At 40.9% G+C, this 27,384-nt stretch overlaps 1 pseudogene; it reads right to left on the bottom strand.

The window, feature by feature from the left end:
* Positions 1-27: 27 nt before the first annotated feature.
* On the bottom strand, positions 28-14,798 carry LOC115208188 (NLR family CARD domain-containing protein 3-like; annotated as a pseudogene).
* Between the last annotated feature and the right edge of the window lie 12,586 nt (positions 14,799-27,384).

Genomic DNA, 27,384 nt, shown 5'->3' with positions numbered 1-27,384 from the left:
CTGGAGCATAGCACCAAAATTAAAACTGTAAGTTTCACTGTCTAAACACATTTGGTGTGGACTATGTTACTGGTAAACACATGTGGATCTGGTGAACAGTTATCACTTGTTGACCAACTACAGGAATACTGACCTCAGAGTCTCCAGTTTACAGTGGGGATTCTCCAGTCCAGCAGAGAGCAGCTTCACTCCTGAATCCTTCAGGTCATTGTTACTCAGATCCAGCTCTCTCAGGTGTGAGGGGTTTGAGCTGAAAACTGAGAGCAACACTTCACAGGATGTGTCTGTGAGTTTACAGCCAGTGAGTCTGCCAACACAGAAGAAATACAGTGGCAGACATGTTGTATTAAAATGTTACATTTAGCTTTCCCTGCTCACACTGTTACCCTGCACAAATAATGTGTACGCCGTGCATACATGGCTCAATGCTATACCCTTTTCTGGTCAGTTTGTATTATAGTTTAAGAGTTCAGCTGATAGAAAGTTTAGTCAGCCAATGAAAATACTGTTGTTCCTACGTACAGTAAAGTTTGGTCTGAGGGATAGTCACATGAGTACTTACAGAGCCAGTCAGCCAATTAAAATGCTGCTGTAACTACAATTTCTTTTGTTGTGCAATATTTACATTAATACTTACAGAGCTTTCCTGCAGCCTCTCACAGCTGGGAGCAGTCTCCTACGACCCTCTTGTGATGTCTTGTATTCCTTCAGGTCAAACACATCCAGAACCTCCTCTGATATCTGCAGCATGTAGGCCAGAGCTGAGCACTGAGTAAGGGAGAGGTTTTTGGATCGCTTCTCTGACGTGAAGAACGCTTGGATTTCCTCTTGTACTGAATGGTCTTTCATCTCTATCAGACAGTGGAAGAGATTGATGCACCTCTCAAGGGAGATGTTCTTCCTCTGCATCACCTTAAGGGATCGGATTGTTTTCTGGACACTCTCTGGACTGCATTCTGTCTGTGCCACCAGACCTCGTAGGAGTTTCTGATTGGACTCCAGTGACATGCCATGAAGGAAGCGGACAAAAAGGTCCAGGTGTCCATTCTTACTCTCCAAGGCTTTATCCACGGCACTCTTCAGCAGCTCATGCAAGGTTAGCTCTTCAGACGCAGCTCTAGACTTTCTCTTGAGGAAGGTCTTCAGTTCATCCATGTTCTTGGTTGTGTAACAATGGTACATGTAAACAGCTGAGAGAAACTCCTGAATGCTCAGATGAATAAAGCAGTACACCATTCTCTGAAATAACACAACTCTTCTTTGAAGATTTGTGTGCACAATCCTGAGTACACTGAGGCTTCTTTGACATCAATGCCACACTCTTTCAGGTCTTCTTCATAGAACATGAGATTACCCTTCTCCAGATGTTCAAACGCCAGCTTCCCCAGCTTCAGAAGAATGTCCTTATCTGACTCCACGAGCTCCTCTTGACCCATCTCATCTCGTCCATGATACTTCTGGTTCTTCAGGCTGGTCTGAATGAGCAGGAAGTGTATAGACATCTCAGTGAGAGTCTTGGGCATCTCTCTCCTCTTGTCTATACTCAATATGTGTTCAAGGACTGTTGCAGAAATCCAACAGAAGACTGGAATGTGGCACATGATGTGGAGGCTCCTTGATGTCTTTATGTGTGAGATGATTCTGCTGGCCAGGTCCTCATCACTGAATCTCTTCCTGAAGTACTCCTCCTTCTGTGGGTCATTGAACCCTCGTACCTCTGTCACCTGGTCAACACACCCTGAAGGGATCTGATTGGCTGCTGCAGGTCGAGTAGCTATCCAAAGGAGAGCAGAGGGAAGCAGATTTCCCTTGATGAGGTTTGTCAGCAGAATATCTACAGACGATGTCTGTGTGACATCAGACACCATTTCAACATGCTGGAAATCCAATGGAAATCTGCTTTCATCCAAACCATCCAAGACAAACATAGCTTTACAGGCTGTGAGTTTCTTTGCATTGCCTATGTCTAGTTCTGTGTGGAACACATTTAAAAGTCTGAGAAAACTGTACTGGATATCTTTGATCAAGTTCACCTCCCGGAAAGGAAGCAGAAATATGATATCCACATCTTGGTTTGCCTTCCCTTCAGCCCAGTCTAGGATGAACTTCTGCACAGAGACTGTTTTTCCGATGCCAGCGATGCCCTTTGTCAGCACAGTTCTGATGCTTCTCTCCTGGCAAGATAAGGGTTTAAAGATGTCATTGCAGTGGATTGCTGTGCCATGTGAGGTTGTTGTCCTGGATGCTGTCTCTAGCTGCCACACCTCATGTTCATTGTTAACCCCTTCACTCTCTCCTTCTGTGATGTAGAGCTCTGTGTAAATCCTGTTGAGGGGGGTTTGATTCCCTGCTTTTTCCATGCCTTCTATCACACATTCATACCTCCTTTTCAGACTGTCTTTGTGGTTTACTATAACTCTCTGCAGGCTGTCTTTGTGGTTTACTATAACTCTCTGCAGGCTGTCTTTATGGTTTACTATAACTCTCTGCAGGCTGTCATCCACTACAAGGGAGGAGTAAAATGTTGTGTATCAGACACATTCATTGACAGGATGAAAAGTGGGCCATCACTTCTACAGTAACTTATATTATCTCATATAATTGCAGTTTACTACATTTAAATCATATTGATGTACTGACTTAGCACATGTCTGCAAGTGGTCTTACTGATTTCAGAGCCTCTTGCATCATTGGGTTCACTCAGGTGCTGTAGTACAGGAAGTGTTCTGGATCTCTTTCTACACTGAGGACAGTCATAGTCTCCTGAAGGAGCAGGTTTCTCCCAGTATCCGGTGATGCACTGTCTGCAGAACCTGTGTCCACAGGTGATAGAGACTGGATCCCTCAGTACCTGCTCACACACTGCACACCTGGACTGGTCCTCTGGCAGAGAGCTGAAAGAACATTATAAAAACATAAAATACATTGTGATCCTTCACTGCTATTTCTCAAATATTGTACAGTCGTGGCCAAAAGTTTTGAGAATGACATAAATATTAATTTCCACAAAGTTTGCTGCTTCAGTGTCGTGATACTTTTGTCAGATTTTGCTATGGAATACTGAAGTATAATTACAAGCATTTCATAAGTGTCAAAGGCTTTTATTGACAATTACATGAAGTTGATGCAAAGAGTCAATATCTGCAGTGTTGACCCTTCTTTTTCAAGACCCCTGAAATCCGCCCTGGCATGCTGTCAATTAACTTCTGGGCCACATCCTGACTGATGGCAGCCCATTCTTGCATAATCAATGCTTGGAGTTTGTCAGAATTTGTGGGTTTTTGTTTGTCCACCCGCCTCTTGAGGATTGACCACAAGTTCTCAATGGGATTAAGGTCTGGGGAGTTTCCTGGCCATGGACCCAAAATATCGATGTTTTGTTCCCCGAGCCACTTAGTTATCACTTTTGCCTTATGGCAAGGTGCTCCATCATGCTGGAAAAGGCATTGTTCGTCACCAAACTGTTCCTGGATGGTTGGGAGAAGTTGCTCTCGGAGGATGTGTTGGTACCATTCTTTATTCATGGCTGTGTTCTTAGGCAAAATTGTGAGTGAGCCCACTCCCTTGGCGAGAGAATCCCTGACATGATGTCAGCTGGTCCTTTTGTGGCAGGGCTGAAATGCAGTGGAAATATTTTTGGGGGGATTCAGTTCATTTGCATGGCACAGAGGGACTTTGCAATTAATTGCAATTCATCTGATCACCCTTCATAACATTCTGGAGTATATGCCAATTGCCATCATACAAACTGAGGCAGCAGACTTTGTGAAAATTAATATTTGTGTCATTCTCAAAACTTTTGGCCATGACTGTAGATATTAATACTGAACCTCTAACAGAGTAGACCATCCACTACAGAGATAAAGGAGAGAGAGAGATACTGATCCTCTAACAGAGTAGACCATCCACTACAGAGATAAAGGAGAGAGAGATACTGATCCTCTAACAGAGTAGACCATCCACTACAGAGATAAAGGAGAGAGAGATACTGATCCTCTAACAGAGTAGACCATCCACTACAGAGATAAAGGAGAGAGAGATACTGATCCTCTAACAGAGTAGACCATCCACTACAGAGAAAAAGGAGAGAGAGAGATACTGATCCTCTAACAGAGTAGACCATCCACTACAGAGATAAAAGACTTGCAGATCTTAATACTGATCATTTGGCAGAACATACAGACAGACAGACAGACAGACAGACAGACAGACAGACAGACAGACAGACAGACAGACAGACAGACAGACAGACAGACAGACAGACAGACAGACAGACAGACAGACAGACAGACAGAGATTCATACAGTATGAATCAGGACCTTAGTGATGTTTAGAGTCATACAGTATGAATCAGGACCTTAGTGATGTTTGGAGTCATACAGTATGAATCAGGACCTTAGTGATGTTTAGAGTCATACAGTATGAATCAGGACCTTAGTGATGTTTAGAGTCATACAGTATGAATCAGGACCTTAGTGATGTTTGGAGTCATACAGTATGAATCAGGACCTTAGTGATGTTTAGACTCATACAGTATGAATCAGGACCTTAGTGATGTTTGGAGTCATACAGTATGAATCAGGACCTTAGTGATGTTTAGAGTTATACAGTATGAATCAGGACCTTAGTGATGTTTGGAGTCATACAGTATGAATCAGGACCTTAGTGATGTTTGGAGTCATACAGTATGAATCAGGACCTTAGTGATGTTTGGAGTCATACAGTATGAATCAGGACCTTAGTGATGTTTAGAGTCATACAGTATGAATCAGGACCTTAGTGATGTTTAGAGTCATACAGTATGAATCAGGACCTTAGTGATGTTTAGAGTCATACAGTATGAATCAGGACCTTAGTGATGTTTAGAGTCATACAGTATGAATCAGGACCTTAGTGATGTTTAGAGTCATACAGTATGAATCAGGACCTTGACATTTACCGTAGATGGAATGGAACAAAGAACTAGATTGATTTGTAGATGGGTTTGTTAATCCATGGAAATATCTTAATGATAAATGACAATCTTTTCGGTACTTACCCTGGATCAGCTGTACAATCAATATCAGTCGTAAAATCAATATCTGTGAGAGGAATCCATCAAGTAGTGGTAGTAAGAAGTAGTAGTAGTAGGAATTGGTGGTAGTAGTAGTGGTATACAGTGCCTTCAGAAAGTACTCAGGCTTTATTTAAGTACTCAGGCTTTAACACTGCATCCTTGGCAGCGATTACAGCTGTGAGTCTTTCTGGGTAAGTCTCTAAGAACTTTCCACACCTGGATTGTGCAACATTTGCCCATTATTCTTTTAAAATTCTTCAAGTTTTAGGCTATTGTCCTGATGAAAGGTGAATTCATCTCCCAGTGTCTGGTGGAAAGCAGACTGAACCAGGTTTTCCTCTAGAATTTTAATTTTTTAGCCTGAAAAACTCCCCAGCCCTAACAATTATAAGCATTGCTTTGCCACATTGGTTTGCAGTATTACTTTAGAGCCTTGATGCAAACAGGATGAATGTGTTGGAAAAGTTTCATTCTGTACAGCAGGGGTTCTTAAACCTTTTCAGCTCAAGACCCAAATTAGAAATGTACCGTCTTCCCATGATCCAACTCTTCCTCCAACGACCCAAATTAAGAAGAAATATTGTGTTAGTGTAGATGTATTGTCATGACTCGCGACCCACCTCTCACATGCCCAGGGCCCACTTTGGGTCCCGACCCATAGTTTAAGAAACCCTGCTGTACAGGCGTCCTTATTTTCCCTCTGTCATTTAGGTTAGCATTGTGGCGTACCTACAATGTTATAGGTTAGTATTGTGGAGTTCCTACAATGTTATAGGTTAGTATTGTGGAGTACCTACAATGAACCAGGATCTCTAGTGGCACAGCGAGCAACTACGATGCAGTACCTTAGACCACTGCGCCACTCTAGTGGTGAAGAATTGCCAGTACATCTCAAAAAGTAGGTGAACCCAAACGTTAATCACATTAAGATATCCAGCCAATCGCAATTGACTGGATATCGATGTCTCATTCAATTTAACTGAAATCGCCAGATTTACCTTTTCAAGTGGATCTTTTAAATAATATCCAAATTGATTAGTTTCTAAATGAGACAATTTAAACGTTTTCCACATTAACCTAGATGAAGCAACACTCTCAGGTTAATTTAAAGTTTAATTCCCAGATAGCCTATACAGGTTTGATTTATTACCGACGGGGGCGAATCCCATGTGGCTTTGGCCTTAGGAAGTATCCCCAGTACATTTCTTGAAAAAGTATTCGGTGACACCCAAGTGGTTACTTATGATATCCAGACCGATATCATTGTCTCATTGAATTTAATAAGTTAAATTGTCGAACATACCTTTCAAGTGGATCTTTTAAATAATATCCAAATTAATTGGGTTTCTACAATGAGACAAGTTAAACTTTTTCCACATTAACCTAGATGAAGTAATGATCCCAGGTTAACTAAAGTTTAATTTCCAAATAGCCTATACAGGTTTGATTTATCATTAAAATGGATCAATCAGTAAAATTTGTTTTTGCAAAACCCATTCAGTAACCCAGTACTGACAGAAGTCCCGACCCAGCGGGAATCCCATGTGGCTTCGGCCTTAGGGGGAAGGGTACCATAGTGGTGAATGTACCCTAAACATTTAAACTACTGGTTACTTTTATGATAATCCAGACACTCTCAATTGCTTGGATATCATCGTCTCATTCAATTTAAATTATTTAAATTGTCGAAGATACCTTTCTAGGTTCTTCCAATTAAATGAGACATTTTAAACTTTGCAATAGTAACCTAGATGAACCATCTTCCCAGGTTAATTTACAGTTTAATTCCCAGATAGCCTATCCAGGTATGATTAATCATTATCATTGATTAATTAATTCAATTTGCTTTTTCAAATTCATTCACCTTCAACTCTCACAGTACTGGTACAGTACTGATGGTTCATTAAAGTCTATAAATAGATTAAAATCGTCTTTGCAGCTCCCAACGTATTCCAAAACCAAAGTTTGTAAAATTAGGAAAAACATTTTTACTTTCAAATGTTCTAATAATGTGCAAGCTATCAGAGGAGGTAGTCCCCACTCGCCTGCTAATTAGTGAACCTCCACCCATAAATGGATTGATCTCTGACCTCAGCACCGATACCAACCCTAATTATGCCATTAGCGGAAAAACAGCAGGCAACAACGGTTTCCAAAATCAACCATCGGGCGCAGGCCTCGTAAAGGTTCTCTCCAGTCTAGCCCTGATGTCTTGCCATCCGAGATTGCCATCTGTCCAATACCGCAGTGCACAGCTGAAGCACGAGCAGGTAATGGTAGACATAAAGGGACAGGTGGGGAGAACTGGGAAATCAATGACAAATGCAGAAAAGGGAAAAATTCTGCTAGCTATGGAACTGCGGTTGAAAAGTGAACAATTAAATGTAATTGCAAAAACTTATGACGATGAACAAGCACATACTCTTCTACAAAATCGTCTTCTACAGGAACCAAATCATATGCTACAGGAACAACTCGATTTAGCCAAAACTAAATACAATGATGTCCACGCCAAACTAGATAATTCTGAAGAGTTATCTACAAACAGGAGCGCTCTACGTGATAACATGCATGCAGTTTTGTTGAACTTTACTCAAAGTAACACGGTTCTACTCAAAACGCTGCAGACCAAAGACAATCTGTTAATGAACACAATGACAAAGTTGGATGACAAATCAGCAGAACTCATTGAAGTCGCCGACCAAATGAATGATGCGAGAACTCAGGTGATGAAGATGGAAATATTGATTTCTAAGCAAGCGGAGGAAATCTCATCACTGAATCTCTTGCTCCGTACTCAAGACCTCTATCTGCAAATCATGACAGATAAGTTTGAGACCGAAAGGAGCAAGTGCGACACTCACGTGTCCGAAATCAGTACTCTAAGCACTCAAGTGGACTCTGCAATGCAGCAGAATACCACCCTTAAGTACCATCTGGAGGAAGTCCAGAATGATCACGCTCTACAGCATGACTACCCATCCAAGCAACCGGAGTCCGGTACTCAAAGGAGTGAAGACGATAGGTTTCAGACTTTGCCTCCCTCACGTATCCGTCAGTCTTCTCCTCTTGGCCATTCGGCACTGAGTAATATGGAGCCTCTTGGCCAACAAAGCCAAAGCACGGCTTCTCCTCTTGGCCTTTCGGCCCCAATTTCTCCACAGGATGAAGCCAATCCTCTCCGCCCGCTTGGCGCGGAATACCTTGACAAACTCGTCAAGAATTTCCCCACCTTTGACCCTGTCCCAGGTCAGAAAAAGATACTGAGACATTCCTAGCTGACATAGAGGATGTGTTGGATGGCTACCCGAACGCTACGGGTTCTGACTGGGTTTACCTGTTGAAGCGAACGTCGAATAGACACGTGACGAGGTTCATTCGTCTACAACAGCAACACGTGCTAAATGAGTACGCTAAACTTGCCACAGCTTTGAAATTAGAATTCAGTGGTTCTGCAACTCGCAAACACGATAACTCACTGGCTAACACCGTCAAACAAGCTCGGAACGAACACCCACAAGCTTACTATCATAGGCTTCTTTCAGCTTACTTTGGCCTACTCACTGAAACAGGAATGGAAGAGCTGTTACCATTCAAACAAATGTTTCTGTCGAACATGTATCCCACCTTCATTACCTAGTTAGGCCCTGCAGCCCATGTTGGTTTGCCTATCTTACAACTCAGAGAGCTTGCAAGCACAGCTTTTGAGGCATCAAAAGATCACAACGCTAAGAGCCCTGACCACTCGGTTTTGAAGTTTGACCAGGAGCACTCACTCCAGTTAGAGGGTGCATTATCAGGTATTGGAGCGTTGAGAGATGACGCACAACAACGGTTTCTACCACGAAACCATGATTCCAATATCCTCAGCGGTCGAAATAACTGTAAAGAACGTTGCCATCAAAACGACTATCGCTACAATCGACCCGTTCGCTACGTTCCTGCACCCAACCCACAAAAAGTGTCAGAGCACAAGGGTAACAAAGGGTTGAAGGACGATCAAAACGTAGACCAATGTTCTCCAGAAGTTCCACTACAGGAAGAACTTAAGCGAGAACAATTTGAGAAAAGGGTAAAAGATAAGTCACAAGGACTAGACGGGGAATTACCGGACACCAGGTCCGCAGGAATTAACACCCATAGCAAGGACGTTAAAGTTCAAATTTCTCCCGCTCTCATTCAAGACCCTATCCAGGGCCCGCTTGATCAAGAAACAAGCCCCCGGGCTCTGTCTATAGACTCTGATACAAAGGTTGGAAAGAAAAAGGTCAAACGCTTCATTAAAGCCAAGCCCACTCGAAATCTGAAAAGTCGATCTGCTTCCACCTTGAACAGAAATGACACATCACGTCGTTGCGAACGACCACTCCACTTTGTGGGGAATATGTCCACTAACCACGAATCTAAACGGCCATACCTGGAAACAGTCCTGGAGGACTGCTTAACTTGTCATGTGCTAATTGATTCGGGTGCGACAATATCACTCATCTCTCAAACATTGTTCGATGATCTCAAAAGGGCTTTGAAGCCAACTAAACATTGTTTAAAAGTGGAACGGTGCTACACTAGACTTTGAGGGGTCACTCAGACTGCTTCACCTCTCACATTGAGAGTCATGCTGAAACTACACTTCCAGGACGTATTGCTCGTTCACCCTGTGTATGTTACCAACCTCAAATCTGTACCCCTGCTACTTGGAGCAGACATGATGGATCGATTACTCCCACTGATGGATTGGAAAACCAACCAGGTATGGTCACAGGCCACAGTGCCTTCTCCACTGACCACACTGTCTTCCCCTAGCTTCCAGGAAACCTACCAAGGTAAACCACTAGAGGGGGACCACAACGGCGATCACCAACCGGACATCAACTGCCATCCTTGTGATGGACTGCTCCGCTTTCAGAGAGCCTACCAAGTTCAACCACCAGAGGGGGACTGCAGTGATGATCTACAAACAGGATATCACGTGGTCATTATTTTTATGTTGATTTGTAACTTGCAGGATAATCACAATATCCAAACCACCAGGGGGGGACTGTCATGACGTTGGCCCTCTTTGGGTATAGCGAGCAGTATCGCTCTCTCTCTCCCTCCATCCCCCTCTCTTACACCCAGGCTTCTGCTATCGCAGGTCCTAAATTCCTAGAGAAGTCTCTCTCCTCATGCCCAGGCAATATAGAGAGAGAGTTTCATAGAGAGAACAAAGGAACTTCTTCCACATCACAGAACGTGAGAACCGAACAGTACCCACGTTTTGGAGAATGTATATACGGTCGGTGAAGAATCCAGCTACGACCGGCCCATTTCGTTTAATGTTTGTGAAACTCATGAGAGACAATACAGCCACATTACCAAAACTCTGTTTATACAAGCGTCTCCGTTGTGGGGGTTGCATCTAATTATTGTATAAAATGAAGAGTAAAGATGAAACTATTTGTGAAATGATGTGATATGATGTAATGTGAGAGAATTTTATTTCTGTTTAAAGTTTCACTAAGTCATTGGCCCGCCCCAGGAGCACAGACATAACCTGGCGTCATGGGACAGCTGTTCCGAATTAAACCCCCACCTGCGTTTTCCCACCACAGACCCTTACCTCATCACAGAGGGCTAAGGTTTGAGTAGAGACCATGCATTTCTCTTGCTGAATTCTTAACCATACCACTTGGTTAAACTCTTAAGACTATCGATACCAACAGAATAAGAGCAACTCTTCGATACTGATTTCTAGACTGCAGCTAGAAATTATGTACCACTGAGACGCGAGAACCTACAACCGCCGAAACATCTATCCTATGAGAACATTTCTGAATGGGACTCTGAAGTATCCATTCTAACCACGAAGCAGAGAGACGATCAGATGAACTTCCAACAGAAAGAAGGACTATTCCAACAGAGATCACAACGACACATTGAGCGTAAATATATATATTGATTGCAATTATTCCCGAATGAGTGAGCATTCATGTGCAGAGGATTAGCATTTCTAATGTTATAATTATCAACTGTGTAGTGCCTCATTGGTGTAATTCCCGCCTTTCTCAGCCAACCCCCACGTCCCTTTTTGTCCACTGAAGGCGTAATATCGGTTTAGCCCACTAGGGCACATTCCCTATTATTTCCTTGTAACCATATGTACTGTTTGTTTACGCATTTCTGTGATTATTTAGTTAGTTCATAAATAAATGATTTAAGACAATTGTTGTATGGATGATTCATAGTAAAGACTGGGTTCGTGCAGATAACCAACGATTTATGACGTTTGGAATGAGACTAACATGAGGTAAAGAATAGTTCATTAATTAGAAGACTAATTGATCAGATATTTTAATATCTGAAAAGTTGTATTGGGAAAATTATAACTTTGTAATCTGAATATTTTCCTTGGTGCCCCGACTTCCCAGTTAAATACATTTACATGATTAGTTTAATCACGTTATAAAATAAAATAAACGTCTTCAATTTAATGATGCCAAAGACACGACATAGTCATAGCAGTAGAAGTAGCAGTAGCAGTAGTAGTAATAGTGGTAGTAGTAGTAGCAGTAGTAGTCGTAGTAATAGTGGTAGTAGTAGTAGCAGTAGTAGTAGTAGTAGTGGTAGTAGTAGCAGTAGTAGTCATAGTAATAGTAGTGGTAGTAGTAGTAGTAGTGGTAATAGTAGCAGTAGCGGTAGCAATAGTAATAGTAGTAGTTTTTTAGTTCTTACCCTGGATGAGTGGTACAATCTCCTTTTCTGAATGTGATTGGCTGCTCCATAGATGAGTCACTCTTCATGGACATACAGCTGGGTTCAGGTGAGTCTGGTCTCTTCTGCTGAACCCTGGCAAACATACAGTGATTTTAAAAACTAAGAGGAATTCACCTAGTAGTAGTAGTAACGGTGGTGGTAGTAGTAGTAGTAGTAGTAGTAGTAGTAGTAGTAGTAGTAGTAGTAGTAGCACTAGTAGGAGCAGTAGTAGTAGCAGTAGCAGCAGTAGTACTAGTAGTAGTAGCAGCAGTAGCAGTTGTAGTAGTAGTAGTAGTAGTAGCAGTAGCAGCAGTAGTAGAAGCGGGAAAAGTATTAGTAGTAGTAATAGTAGTGGTAGTTATAGTTGTAGTAGCAGTAGTAATAGTAGTGGTAGTGATAGTAGTAGTAGTAGTAGCAGCATTAGAAGTAGCAGTAGTAGTAGACATAGTAACAGTAGCAGTACTTGTAGTAGCAGTAGTAGAAGCAGCAGCAGTACTAATAGTAGTCGTAGCATTAGTAGTAGTCATAGCAGTAGTAGCAGCAGTAGCAGTAGTGGTAGTAGTAGTAGTCGTAGTAGTAGTAGTGGTAGTAGTAGCAGTAGCAGTAGCGGTAGCAGTAGTAGTAGTAGTAATAGTAGTAGTAGCAGTAGTAGTAGTATGTAAAACACTGCCACATTTTTCAGTTCTTACCCTGGATCAGCGGTACAATCTCCTGTTCTGAATGTGATTGGCTGCTCCATAGATGAGTCACTCTTCATGGACATACAGCTGGGTTCAGGTGAGTCTGGTCTCTTCTGCTGGACCCTGGCAAACATACAGTGATTTTAAAAACTAAGAGGAATTCACCTAGTAGTAGTAGTAGTAGTAGTAGTAGTAGTAGTAGTAGTAGTAGTAGCAGTAGTAGCAGTAGTAACGGTGGTGGTAGTAGTAATAGTAGTAGTAGTAGTAATAGTATTAGTTGTAGTAATATTGCTGGAAATGAATTGCCAGATAATGTGTTAGGTTTGGCTTCTTAAGCCAATAGTGGCTAACCAGAGGTGTGATCATGTCAATCTAGCGTTGATGAGATAGTAGCTTGCGCTGTCTGATACTTGTGAGATTTGTTAATGAGTTTGCGTTGGAACACATGAAAACGGCAAGTACTTTCAGAATTGTTTGGCGAGATACTGGTAGCTCATGATCGACCTGTTGGAGACCCCTGTGGTACAGGTAGTAATGGTAGTAATAGAAGTATCAGTTTTAGTTGTAGTATCAGTTGTAGTAGGAGTAGTATCAGTAGTAGTATCAGTAGGAGCAGCAGCGGTAGCAGTAGTAGTAGTAGTGGTAGTAGTAGTAATAGTAGTAATATAAGTATCAGTAGTAGTAGTAGTATCAGTAGTAGGAGTAGTATCAGTAGCAGTATCAGTAGTAGCAGCAGCGGTAGTAGTAGTAGTATCAGTAGTAGTAGTAGTATCAGTAGCAGTATCAGTAGTAGTAGTAGTATCAGTAGTAGTAGTAGTATCAGTAGCAGTATCAGTAGTAGCAGCAGCGGTAGTAGTAGTAGTAGTAGTGATGGTGGTGGTGGTAGTAGTAGTAGTAGAAGTGGAGGTATTTGTTAATTTTTTATTTAACGAGGCATGTCAGTTAAAAAGCTCTTCCGACATCCCGTGAGCGGGACCGAGTTTAGTGAAAAATCAGAGCGCCATACTCAAAACCACAAATCTAATCATTTCTATTTCTCAAACATAGGACTATTTTACACCATTTTATAGATACACTTCTCCTGAATCGAACCACGTTGTCCGATTTCAAAAAGGCTTTACAGAGAAAGCAAAACATTAGATTATGTTAGGAGAGTACATCGACAAAAGTAACCACACAGCCATTTTCAAAGCAACTACATGCATCACAAATACCCAAAACACAGCTAAATGAAGCACTAACCTTTGACGATCTTCATCAGATGACACTCCTAGGACATCATGTTACACAATACATGCTTTTTCTGTTCGATAAAAGTTCATATTTATATATAAAAACAGCATTTTACATTGGCGCATGACGTTCAGAAAATATTTTCCCTCGGTGATTCAGCACTACAATTTACAAAATTACTCGTCATAAACGTTTATAAAATATTAAACTGTCATTCAAAGAATTATAGATGAACATCTCCTTTATGCAACCGCATTGACAGATTTCAAAATAACTTTACTGGGAAATCACACTTTGCAATAATCTGAGTACTGTGCTCAGAAAAATACACTACGCAATACAGATAGCCGCCATTTTGGAGTCATCTAAATGCATAAATAGCATTATAAATATTCACTTACCTTTAATAATCTTCATCAGAAGGCACTTCCAGGAATCCCAGGTCCACAACAAATGTTGTTTTGTTCGATAAAATCCATAATTTATGTCCAAATAGCTCCTTGTTGTTCGCTCGTTCAATTCAGCTACTCCAAATGTAGGAAGAGCGTGGAAAATCTCAGGACGAAAAGTCAAAAAAATATCTATTTACGTTCGTTCAAACATGTCAAACGTTGTAAAGCATCAATCTTTAGGGCCTTTAGAACATGAAGATTCAGTAATATTTCAACCGGACGAAATCAATGTCTTGAAAAACGTTTTGGAACGGAGCTACCTCTCGCGTGAATGCGCGCCAATGAACAGATATCCTTCCCTGGGTGACCAACTTCCCGGCCTTCTCATTAGGTCTCTCTTCATCGTAGACGCCTCAAACAGCTTTATAAAGACTGTCGACATCTAGTGGAAGCCTTAGGAAGTGCACAATGATTACCACGTCACTGTGTGTTCACTAGGCAATGACTTGAATAGAGCCCACGCATCCAGATTTCCACTTCCTGGTAGGATTTCTCTCAGGTTTTTGCTTGCCATATGAGTTCTGTTATACTCACAGACATCATTCAAATGGTTTTAGAAACTTCAGAGTGTTTTATATATTTGTTTGTCATTTTAAATATTATCATCTTACCTCTTAGCTTTGGTGTCATGTTCCCCAGAGAGTCTGCTTTTAGAGGCAGGGCCCCCTCTTCTCTCTCCCCAGAGAGACTTCTTTTAGAGGCAGGGCCCCCTTCCTCTCTCTCCCCAGAGAGACTCCTTTTAGAGGCAGGGCCCCCTTCCTCTCTCTCCCCAGAGAGACTCCTTTTAGAGGCAGGGCCCCCTTCCTCTCTCTCCCCAGAGAGACTCCTTTTAGAGGTAGGGCCCCCCTCCTCTCTCTCCCCAGAGAGACTCATTTTAGAGAACTGAGCCCTAAACAAAGATACAACATGTTGGTTGTGGTTAACACAGTGACAAGATAGTATTGAATATCAATTGTTCTCTATTATTCATAACATCTATTAGAAATAAAACATTTACCAACAGATACTGTATAATATTTGACTAAAACAATAATTTCAAACCTTGTATACAATCATATTTTCTTTAGAATTTTATACCATCAGCTCGGTCACCATGATAAAGGACCATATCACAAGCCTGTGACTACTGAATGTCCAACAACTTATCATCCTCACATGGGCATCCTAGGTGGCATATTTAAAATTTGAATTTAACAAATATTTAACTAGGCAAGTCAGTTAAAAACAAATTATTATTTACAATGACAGCCTACCCCAGCCAAACTCGGACGACGCTGGGCCAATTGTGCGCCGCCCTATTGGACTCCCAATCACAGCCGGATGTGATGCAGCCTGGGTTTTAACCAGAGACTGCAGTGACGTCTCTTGCAGTGCCTTAGACCGCTGCACCACTCGGGAGCCCACTCGGGAGCCCATACAATGTGGAGGCCGTAAAAATAGGGCTGCTATTCGGCAAAACATTTCAGGGGGTTACCAATTGTTTCCGAAAAACCTATTACTGAAGGCACATCTATAATCCGTGACTCATTCTTTGTCCGGATTGTTTTTGTGGATATCTGTATATAAATCGTCTGAACCTAACTTTTCTCCAAACTGGCACCTATAACTGGGCTGTGGTAGGTTAAGGAGAAACGTGTTTTGGGCGCTGTCTACCCCAGCAACCTAGTCACCACACAGCTGAGTTGTGGCTCCGCATTGTAGTCACCTATACACGGCATCCTACATAGAGCTAACGACCACTCACATTTAAACTCAGCAAAAAAAGAAACGTCCCTTTTTCAGGACCCTGTCTTTCAAAGATAATTCGTAAAAATCCAAATAACTTCACAGATCTTCATTGTAAAGAGTTTAAACACTGTTTCCCATGCTTGTTCAATGAACCATGAACAATTAAGGAACCTTCTTAGGGCTAGGGGGCAGTATCCTGAATTTTCGCCTGTCTGACGTGCCCAAAGTAAACTGCCTGTTACTCAGGTCCAGAAGCTAGGTTATGCATGTAATTGGTAACATTGGATAGAAAACACTCTTGAGGTTTCTAAAACTGTTAAGATAATGTCTGTGAGTATAACAGAACTGATATGGCAGGCAAAAACCTGAGGAAAATCCATCCGGAATTTTCTTTTTTTGGAGGTTACAGGCCTTTTCAATGCAAGCCTATGGGCTATACAAAAAAAAAATAGCTCCCAGATTGCAGTACCCATGGCTTCCACAAGATGTCAACAGTCTTTATACAAGGTTTCAAGCTTGTTTCTTGAAAGACAAACAAGTAAATGTAGTTTATCCAAGGTGAGCCTCATTAGGAAAGTAGTCTTTTGGCACACGTGAATGAGGGCAATGTCACATTCGCATAATGTCACAAAAATGTATATAAGTAGCAGCGAACAGGGCTGCCAACTTTTGAAGACAGCTTGGTGTAAGATTTTCTATGTGAATTTCATTGCCCACTGGCAAAACCCCTAGAAGGGTCAATGTAATAGTCGGGTGGTGATTTTATTAATTGTTCAGCAGTCTATGGCTTGGGGGTAGAAGCTGTTAAGTAGCCTTTTGGTCCTAGACTTGGCACTCCTCTTGCCGTGCGGTAGCAGAAAAAACAGTCGATGACTTGAGTGACTGGAGTCTCTGACAATATTATGGGCTTTCCTCTGACACCGCCAATTATATAGGTCCTGGAATGCAGGAAGTTTGGCCCCAGTGATGTACTGGGCCGTACATACTACCCTCTGTAGCGCCTTATACGGTCAGATGCCAAGCAGTTGCCATACCAGGCGGTAATGCAACCGGTCAGGATGCTTTCGATGGTGCAGCTGTAGAACTTTTTGAGGATCTGGAGACCAATGCCAAATCTTTTCAGTCTCCTGAGGGGAAAAAAGTTTTGTCATGCCCTCTTCACAACTGTCTTGGTGTGTTTGGACCATGATAGATCGTTGGCGATGTGGACACCAAGGATCTTGAAACTCTCGACCCGCTCCACTACAGCCCCGTTGATGTTAATGGGGGCCTGTGGGCCTGCCTTTTCCTGTAGTCCACGTTCAGCTCCTTTGTCTTGCTCACATTGGGGGAGAGGTTGTTGTCCTGGCACCCCACTGCCAGTTCTCCTACCTCCTCCCTATAGGTTGTCTCATCATTGTCAGTGATCAGGCTTCCCGCTGTTGTGTCATCAGCAAACTTAAGGATGGTGTTGGAGCTTTGTTTGGCCGCGCAGTCGTGGGTGAACAGGGAGTACAAGAGGGGACTAAGTACACACCCCTGACGGGCCCCAGTGTTGAGGACCTGCATGTCAGATGTGTTGTTACCTACCCTTACCACCTGGGGACAGCCCGTCAGGAAGTCCAGGATCCAGTTGCAGAGGGAGGTGTTTAGTCCCAGGGTCCTTAGCTTAGTGATGAGCTTTGTGGGCACTATGGTGTTGAACGGTGAGCTGTAGTCAATGAACAGTATTCTCACGTAGGTGTTCCTTTTGTCCAGGTGGGAAAGGGCAGTGTGGAGTGCGATTGAGATTGTGTCATCTGTGGATCTGTTGAGGCGGTATGCGAATTTGAGTGGGTCTAGGGTATCCGGGAGGATGCTGTTGCTGTGAGCCATGACCAGCCGTTAAAAGCACTTCATGGCTACCGACGTGAGTGCTACGGGTGGTAATCATTTAGGCAGGTTACCTTTGCTTCCTTGGGCACAGGGACTATGGTCGTCTGCTTGAAACATGTAGGTATTACAGACTCAGTCAGGGAGAGTTTGAAAATGTCAGCGAAGACACTTGCCAGTTGGTCCGTGCATGCTTTGAGTACACGTCCTGGTAATCCATCTGGCCCGTGGCTTTGTGAATGTTGACCTTTAAATGTCTTGCTCACATCAGATACCAAGAGCATTATCAAACAGTCATCCAGAACAGCTGGTGCTCTCGTGCATGCTTCAGTGTTGCTTGCCTCGAAGCGAGCATAAAAGGCATTTAGCTCATCCGGTAGGCTTGCGTCACTGGGCAGCTCGCATCCGGGTTTCCCTTTGTAGTCCGTAATAGTTTTCAAGCCCTGCCACATCTGACGAGTGTCAGAGCAGGTGTAGTAGGATTCAATCTTAATCCTGTTTTGACGCTTTGCTTGTTTGATGGTTCGTCTGAGGTATAGCGGGATTTCTTATAGGCATCCGGATTAGTGTCCCGCTCCTTGAAAGCGGCAGCTCTAGCCTTTAGCTCGATGCCGGATGTTGCCTGTAATCCATGGCTTCTGGTTGGGATATATACTGTACGTACGGTCACTGTGGGGACGACGTCGTCGATGCACTTATTGATGAAGCCGTTGACTGAGATGGTATACTCCTCAATGCCATTGGATGAATCCCAGAACATATTCCAGTCTGTGCTAGCAAAACAGTCCTGTAGCGTAGCATCCGCATCATCTGACCACTTCCGTATTGTGCGAGTCACTGTTACTTCCTCCTTTAGTTTTTTCTTGTATGCAGGAATCAGGAGGATAGAATTATGGTCAGATTTGCCAAATGGAGGGTGGGGGAGAGCTTTGCATGCATCTCTGTGTGTGGAGTAAAGGTGGTCTAGAGTTTTTTTCCCTCTGGTTGCACATGTGACATGCTGGTAAAAATTTGGGAAAACTGATTTAAGTTTGCCTGCATTAAAGTCCCCGGCCACTAGGAGCGCCACTTCTGGGTGAACATTTTCTTATTTGCTTATGGCCTTATACAGCTGGTTGAGAGCGGTCTTGGTGCTAGCTTCGGTCTGTGGTGGTAAATAGACGGCTACGAATAATATAGATGAGAACTCTCTTGGTAGATAGTGTGGTCTACAGCTTATCTTAAGGTACTCTACCTCAGGAGAGCAATACCTTGAGACTTCTTTAATATTAGACATCGCGCATCAGCTGTTATTGACAAAAATACACACCCCCCCCACCCCTCGTCTTACCAGACGTAGCTTCTCTGTTCTGCCGGTGCATTGAAAATCCCTCCAGCTCTATATTATCATACCACTACAAGGTTCTTCACATGCCAGAGTGTTACCACTACAAGGTTCTACACATGCCAGAGTGTTACCACTACACCAAGGTTCTACACATGCCAGAGAGTGTTACCACTACACCAAGGTTCTACACAGGCCAGAGTGTTACCACTACACCAAGGTTCTACACATGCCAGAGTGTTACCACTACACCAAGGTTCTACACATGCCAGAGTGTTACCACTACACCAAGGTTCTACACATGCCAGAGTGTTACCACTACACCAAGGTTCTACACATGCCAGAGTGTTACCACTACACCAAGGTTCTACACATGCCAGAGTGTTACCACTACACCAAGGTTCTACACATGACAGAGAGTGTTACCACTACACCAAGGTTCTACACATGCCAGAGTGTTACCACTACACCAAGGTTCTACACATGACAGAGAGTGTTACCACTACACCAAGGTTCTACACATGCCAGAGTGTTACCACTACACCAAGGTTCTACACATGACAGAGTGTTACCACTACACCAAGGTTCTACACATGCCAGAGTGTTACCACTACACCAAGGTTCTACACATGCCAGAGAGTGTTACCACTACACCAAGGTTCTACACATGACAGAGTGTTACCACTACACCAAGGTTCTACACATGCCAGAGTGTTACCACTACACCAAGGTTCTGCACATGCCAGAGTGTTACCACTACACCAAGGTTCTACACAGGAAATTGTAATATTAATGGTTGGTGGCAGTGGGTAATCAAATCATAGTTTGCCGTCTGCTGGTCCATAGACTGCTTTCAAGGTAATTACATAAACATTTTATATTTTGTAATTAGTGTGAACTATATGTTTAAAATAGGGCTGGAAGAAAATCCCCTGATCTGTTTCTAGTGCTGGGTGTTTGAAAATGTTATTGTTATAACAATGAATTTTAAAAAATCACCCAACCTTCAAGAAAAATCTAATGAATTTAAAACTTTGCGAGTTTGTTATCTGTGTCAGCCAATTGCAACTCAATAAAACGTGAAACTGGTTCAGGCTGTTCACTTCACGTGCGCCTGCTGCTGAGGAGAAAGAGAGGGAGTGAACGGAGCCTTGGCCCATGTGAGTGCGAAGATGGAGGCCTTTTTCATTGAAATAAAACTAAAGTTAGAGGAGAAGACCTGCACAGATACTTTATGTTCAGTTTCAACTGTCGTCACGGCGTCACTCCTTCAAATAGCAACAGTAACCAGAGGGTGGAGCTAACAGTCAGTCGCATGCAGTAAATAGTGACATTGTTTCGAATCTTGCTTCAGTTTATTTTATTATTTGTAGTCCTTCTTCTAGACATAATTTTAGCTAAATGTATAATTTACTCGAGAACAGATTTAGTTGTGTTTTTTCATAAGAAAATGTGAATTACTCTAGGCATATAATTGTAAACAGGCCTACAAACCCAAACATTTTAATTTGAGAATGTTCATTCATATGCCTCAAATATTAAACTCTTAAAATATTTTATTATTAGTTGAATCAGGTGTGCAAGTGCTGGACAATAACCAAAATATTAAGAAACCCTGAGATAAACATAAAACTCTATAATTTAACAGCTCTACCATCTTTAGCAGACTTTTGACTGATAACACGTAGGACTAAATGAATAGTTTCCACATTGAAAACGGCTGTTTGTCAGCAACTAAGCCCAAGTAGCAGTTCTACTAACTAGTAATATCTCATTCCAGATATTCATTCTCTAACTCTGTCCTTTAGATTGTTCAGAAATACTTACTTTATTTTCTACTCTCCAAATAGTGGTTTGTGCTGTCGTCTCAACATGGATCCTGTATGAAAGGATAATGTACTTTCAGTTTCATCTCAGCAGTCTCCACACCCTCATAAATGTATTAGTATATTCCACTAGATGGCAGTAAACACCTGCTATAGACTAGACTTTACAACAGTGACCACGTTTACATGCGCACAGTATTATGATAGTAGCTCATATTCCGGTTTTATTCGGGATAAACTGTTTAAACGCACCTTTGATATCCCGCTCACGAGTATCCCTGTGTCCCTGAATAAACAAAATATTCCTAATTTAATTTGGGTTAATTGGAATAGTAACTAAAATAGGGATACTGACTGTAGGCCTGTAACCTCTCAGCTGTAACGTGGTATTAACTCCTGCAGAATTAAGCATGATACAACAAATGCACGTGTTGTTTTGGGAACAGGAGTGGAGAAATATGGTTTATTTTGGGAATGGGCATGTAATGTGTTATCTTTGATTCTGTTATTCAAGCAGACAGTATTTCAACTACATAAAATATGCACCCGAGATTAAACGAATTTAATCGGTTCTCAGCTTTTCATTTCCTTAAAACCGGTCAAACTGATGACATTTGGAGATTTTACACAGGACTAATCTTTCAGCTGTTTTGGAGTTAATGTGTCCCTCCGCAAACAAAACAGACAACTTTACCTGTGTTAACTAGATTACTAATGCATTCATTCTATCGATGTAAAACATTATTCTGCTGAGCACTACTTTATTAAGTCTTCTGGGGCAACAAGACAGAAGAGAAGCTGCATGTATCTAACTATAGTTGACAAACAAATGGGCTACCAAATGTGGGAAATTATAATATGGCCTACCAAATGTTGGAAATTATAATATGGCCTACCAGATGTGGGAAATTATAATATGACCTACCAGATGTCGGAAATTATAATATGGCCTACCAAATGTGGGAAATTATAATATGGCCTACCAGATGTCAGAAATTATAATATGGCCTACCAAATGTGGGAAATTATAATATGGCCTACCAAATGTCAGAAATTATAATATGGCCTACCAAATGTGGGAAATTATAATATGGCCTACCAAATGTGGGAAATTATAATATGGCCTACCAAATGTCAGAAATTATAATATGGCCTACCAAATGTCAGAAATTATAATATGGCCTACCAGATGTCAGAAATTATAATATGGCCTACCAGATGTCAGAAATTATAATATGGCCTACCAAATGTTGGAAATTATAATATGTCCTACCAAATGTGGGAAATTATAATATGGCCTACCAAATGTGGGAAATTATAATATGGCCTACCAAATGTGGGAAATTATAATATGGCCTACCAAATGTGGGAAATTATAATATGGCCTACCAGATGTCAGAAATTATAATATGTCCTACCAGATGTCAGAAATTATAATATGGCCTACCAGATGTGGGAAATTATAATATGGCCTACCAAATGTGGGAAATTATAATATGGCCTACCAAATGTGGGAAATTATAATATGTCCTACCAAATGTTGGAAATTATAATATGGCCTACCAAATGTGGGAAATTATAATATGGCCTACCAAATGTGGGAAATTATAATATGGCCTACCAAATGTTGGAAATTATAATATGGCCTACCAAATGTGGGAAATTATAATATGGCCTACCAAATGTGGGAAATTATAATATGGCCTACCAAATGTGGGAAATTATAATATGGCCTACCAAATGTGGGAAATTATAATATGGCCTACCAAATGTTGGAAATTATAATATGGCCTACCAGATGTCAGAAATTATAATATGGCCTACCAAATGTGGGAAATTATAATATGGCCTACCAAATGTGGGAAATTATAATATGGCCTACCAAATGTCAGAAATTATAATATGGCCTACCAAATGTCAGAAATTATAATATGGCCTACCAGATGTCAGAAATTATAATATGGCCTACCAGATGTCAGAAATTATAATATGGCCTACCAAATGTTGGAAATTATAATATGTCCTACCAAATGTGGGAAATTATAATATGGCCTACCAAATGTGGGAAATTATAATATGGCCTACCAAATGTGGGAAATTATAATATGGCCTACCAAATGTGGGAAATTATAATATGGCCTACCAGATGTCAGAAATTATAATATGTCCTACCAGATGTCAGAAATTATAATATGGCCTACCAGATGTGGGAAATTATAATATGGCCTACCAAATGTGGGAAATTATAATATGGCCTACCAAATGTGGGAAATTATAATATGTCCTACCAAATGTTGGAAATTATAATATGGCCTACCAAATGTGGGAAATTATAATATGGCCTACCAAATGTGGGAAATTATAATATGGCCTACCAAATGTTGGAAATTATAATATGGCCTACCAAATGTGGGAAATTATAATATGGCCTACCAAATGTGGGAAATTATAATATGGCCTACCAAATGTGGGAAATTATAATATGGCCTACCAAATGTGGGAAATTATAATATGGCCTACCAAATGTGGGAAATTATAATATGTCCTACCAGATGTCAGAAATTATAATATGTCCTACCAGATGTCAGAAATTATAATATGTCCTACCAGATGTCAGAAATTATAATATGGCCTACCAAATGTCAGAAATTATAATATGGCCTACCAAATGTCAGAAATTATAATATGGCCTACCAAATGTCAGAAATTATAATATGGCCTACCAAATGTCAGAAATTATAATATGGCCTACCAGATGTCAGAAATTATAATATGGCCTACCAGATGTCAGAAATTATAATATGGCCTACCAAATGTGGGAAATTATAATATGGCCTACCAAATGTCAGAAATTATAATATGGACTACCAAATGTCAGAAATTATAATATGGCCTACCAAATGTTGGAAATTATAATATGGCCTACCAAATGTTGGAAATTATAATATGTCCTACCAAATGTTGGAAATTATAATATGTCCTACCAAATGTTGGAAATTATAATATGTCCTACCAAATGTTGGAAATTATAATATGTCCTACCAAATGTTGGAAATTATAATATGTCCTACCAAATGTTGGAAATTATAATATGGCCTACCAAATGTCGGAAATTATAATATGGCCTACCAAATGTTGGAAATTATAATATGGCCTACCAAATGTTGGAAATTATAATATGGCCTACCAAATGTTGGAAATTATAATATGTCCTACCAAATGTTGGAAATTATAATATGTCCTACCAAATGTTGGAAATTATAATATGTCCTACCAAATGTTGGAAATTATAATATGGCCTACCAAATGTTGGAAATTATAATATGTCCTACCAAATGTTGGAAATTATAATATGTCCTACCAAATGTTGGAAATTATAATATGGCCTACCAAATGTCGGAAATTATAATATGGCCTACCAAATGTTGGAAATTATAATATGGCCTACCAGATGTCAGAAATTATAATATGGCCTACCAAATGTCGGAAATTATAATATGGCCTACCAAATGTTAAATTATAATATGGCCTACCAAATGTTGGAAATTATAATATGGCCTACCAAATGTTGGAAATTATAATATGGCCTACCAAATGTTTGAAATTATAATATGGCCTACCAGATGTCAGAAATTATAATATGGCCTACCAAATGTCGGAAATTATAATATGGCCTACCAAATGTTGGAAATTATAATATGGCCTACCAGATGTCAGAAATTATAATATGGCCTACCAAATGTTGGAAATTATAATATGTCCTACCAAATGTTGGAAATTATAATATGGCCTACCAAATGTTGGAAATTATAATATGACCTACCAAATGTGGGAAATTATAATATGGCCTACCAAATGTTGGAAATTATAATATGGCCTACCAAATGTCAGAAATTATAATATGGCCTACCAAATGTTGGAAATTATAATATGGCCTACCAAATGTTGGAAATTATAATATGTCCTACCAAATGTTTGAAATTATAATATGGCCTACCAAATGTTGGAAATTATAATATGACCTACCAAATGTTGGAAATTATAATATGGCCTACCAAATGTTGGAAATTATAATATGGCCTACCAAATGTTGGAAATTATAATATGTCCTACCAAATGTTTGAAATTATAATATGGCCTACCAAATGTTGGAAATTATAATATGACCTACCAAATGTTGGAAATTATAATATGGCCTACCAAATGTTGGAAATTATAATATGGCCTACCAGATGTCAGAAATTATAATATGACGGAAATTCTAAGCAGAAACATCTAAATTAGGGGTAAATGTCTAGTCTAAGCCAGCAGGCAATCAGATCCAGAATAGTGTATCAGCAAAATACAAAATATATGGAATTATGATGGATCAAACTGCACAGGTAGAATACTTTTTGAAGTGATTGGTTTGACAATCAGATGAAAACATCATCACACAACACCTATGAGAAGTGAAACTGAGCCTGCGTGAAAAACAACAGTAAACAGGATAAGGTGTTGACATGCCACAGTATCCCGTCTAAGATCAGCATATCCCAGGCATCTTATCCGGGGTTCTCATAACCGGTATACAAGCTTTTTCGGGTTATTGTAAACGGGATATGATGTTTATATGCATCAACTGAAAAACAGAATACTTGAGTATTGTGAATAATAGCGGGATATTGGTGTGCATGTAAACGTGGTCAGTATGTGTTTGGTTTCTGGGCCTGGTGACTCATGATCCCTTATTCATAAAGGCAGAGTCTCAGAGGAGGAGTGCTGATCTAGGATCAGGTCCCCCTGTCCATGGAATCTGATTCATTATGATCTAAAAGGCTTAACTGATCGTAGATCAGCACTCCTACTCTTTATGAATACTGTCACAGGTGACTCCTCCAGGTGAGGAAGAGTTGTGCCTTACCGTTTTGAGCTGGAGTTCACAGAAGGAAAGTCAGACTGAGAGAAGGGAAAGAGCAATACAGGAAGGAAGGAAAGTCGAGGACCAGACCGTGACTGCTGGTGCACCTGTCTACTTCTGTCAACAGAGTTAGAATGTCTGGCTGATTCCCTTAATGGAGGTCGAGCATCAGACCTACGATGCAGAAGAACAGGACTTATGTGGATTTTCTGGCTTTCATCAACCATGGGGTTCTGGAGACGTTTTTCAGAATGGCCAGGATCAACTGGAAGTGACGCGCCACACCTGAAGGCCCTAGGTATTTGGTTGGATGACAAGTTGTCCTTTAAAGTTCATGTGGATAATCTTGTTACAAAGCTTAAATTGAAATTGGGTTTTATATTTTCGTAATAAGGCTCGCTTCCCGATTATGGCTAGAAAGAATCTTGTTCAGGCCACTTTTCTCTCTGTAATTGATTATGTTGACTTGTTGTATATGCATGTAGCCTCCTCTGTCTTACAGAGACAGGACTCTGTTTATCATGCATCCTTGTGCTTTATTACAAATGCCAAGTCACTCACCCACCATTGCACCTTGTACCAAATGATAGGTTGGACCTCACTTTACAGAAAGATACATTTGTATGTGTTCATCTACAAATCCCTTTTGGTTAAACCCCCTCTTTACCTCTGTAGTCTGGTCTCCTTCACCACCAACAGTTACCATACCGGTCTGCTAGGTGGTTGCTATGTTACCATACCGGTCTGCTAGGTGGTTGCTATGTTACCATACCCGGTCTGCTAGGTGGTTGCTATGTTACCATACCGGTCTGCTAGGTGGTTGCTATGTTACCATACCGGTCTGCTAGGTGGTTGCTATGTTACCATACCGGTCTGCTAGGTGGTTGCTATGTTACCATACCGGTCTGCTAGGTGGTTGCTATGTTACCATACCCGGTCTGCTAGGTGGTTGCTATGTTACCATACCCGGTCTGCTAGGTGGTTGCTATGTTACCATACCTGGTCTGCTAGGTGGTTGCTATGTTACCATACCCGGTCTGCTAGGTGGTTGCTACTTAAAGTCCCCAGGACATTCACAGTATTAGGCAAGACTGCCTTCTCTTCTTGTGCACCAGAGGCATGGAATATTCTACAATCCATGCTTCATCTAGATATGTTAATGCCACTGAATTCATTTAAAATATTGATGGGAGACTGTTACGGAGGAGTGTAAATGCTTTTTTTTTAGGCTGGATCATGTTGTTGTATGTTTTAATTATGTAATGAATTGATTGTTGCTGCCTTCTTGCCCAGGTAATATGGCCTACTAGATGTTATATTTTATGTTGTAAAGGCCTCATGATCCCTGAGACTAATGTTATATTTTATGTTGTAAAGGCCTCATGATCCCTGAGACTAATGTTATATTTTATGTTGTAAAGGCCTCATGATCCCTGAGACTAATGTTATATTTTATGTTGTAAAGGCCTCATGATCCCTGAGACTAATGTTATATTTTATGTTGTAAAGGCCTCGTGATCCCTGAGACTAATGTTATATTTTATGTTGTAAAGGCCTCGTGATCCGTGAGACTAATGTTATATTTTATGGCTATGAGCCGGC

This window comes from Salmo trutta, chromosome 1 (assembly GCF_901001165.1).
Source record: "Salmo trutta chromosome 1, fSalTru1.1, whole genome shotgun sequence".
Taxonomy (NCBI): Eukaryota; Metazoa; Chordata; class Actinopteri; order Salmoniformes; family Salmonidae; genus Salmo; species Salmo trutta.
This window is presented reverse-complemented; position numbering and strand designations above follow the sequence as displayed.